The sequence below is a fragment of the Macrobrachium rosenbergii genome, chromosome 11 (genome assembly GCF_040412425.1).
Source record: "Macrobrachium rosenbergii isolate ZJJX-2024 chromosome 11, ASM4041242v1, whole genome shotgun sequence".
NCBI lineage: Eukaryota > Metazoa > Arthropoda > Malacostraca > Decapoda > Palaemonidae > Macrobrachium > Macrobrachium rosenbergii.
Window position 1 is genome coordinate 24516180 of NC_089751.1, and position 955 is coordinate 24517134.

At 29.7% G+C, this 955-nt stretch overlaps 1 protein-coding gene across 4 annotated transcripts in view; it reads right to left on the reverse strand.

The window, feature by feature from the left end:
• The window catches only part of LOC136843249 (piwi-like protein Siwi), a 164584-nt gene continuing 163629 nt past the window's right edge, over nucleotides 1-955 (reverse strand). For all 4 annotated transcript variants that reach the window (XM_067111364.1, XM_067111362.1, XM_067111363.1 and 1 more), the window contains exon 22: nucleotides 1-955. This exon is cut by the window's right edge and continues 316 nt beyond it. The gene's annotated coding sequence lies outside the window, so the exon portion shown is untranslated.

The following is a 955-nucleotide window of genomic DNA, read 5'->3' on the forward strand; positions in this document are numbered from 1 at the left end:
AACTCATCATTAATTTAATTATTAGGCTTATTGTACAAAATTCCACTTAGACCTAAAAACACTAAAGTATACACACAGCCCAACTGTTAACACAAGCCTTCATTATTCAGCCTATTAATTTTTTTTATTAAACTAGTTGCCAAGAGTGTTTTTTCCTATTTCAAAGTAGGAAATAAAACATTCCTTGGTCACAAACTGGAGGAAGTACAATTATTGCAGTTCAACTCTCTTACTAGACCAAATAATTTCTTTTTGAATAGCAGTATCTATAAAATTAATGCAAAAACTGCTCAATTTACTAACTTACAGTGCAAGTTCCCACTCACTGTGCTCAATATTTCATATAGTAACCAAGAAAAAAAGTTTTGTTAGATAAAATGAGAAAGATCAAGTATACTCTAATGAATAAGTAAACTCAACATTAACTTAGCTCTTAAGATTCCTAGAAATTAATAGGATTTTGATGTCATGAAAAAAAAATTAAGTTCACCCTCAAGGATAAAATTTAACTAAAGCTCATCCTGATTTTGATTATTGATATATAATAATGAACATGTCCTTACAAAATATTAAGTTACAAATTAGCCCAAATGTTAACATGAATTCTTTATTTTTTAGCCTCACGATTGTTACAATTACAATTTCAAAGGAAAATTCTTCTTAAATCCTAAAACAAACATCTTAAATCCTAAACCACACAGTCTCAAAACTCCCTTAGTACACCAAGAAACTTTTCTCGAATGGCAAAACCAGAGTATAATTAAGTATTACAACCAATTTAACTAGAGTATAATAAGTATTACAACCAATTTAACTTTTTTTTCTGTAAGTCAGCACCATTAACCAAAGCCACAATATATCTGACATGACCATGCTCCCATTAACTGGCCAAGTTCATAATCCACAGTACAGTACCCAAGAAAAGGTGTTCCATTTTACCAATACTCAAGTACAT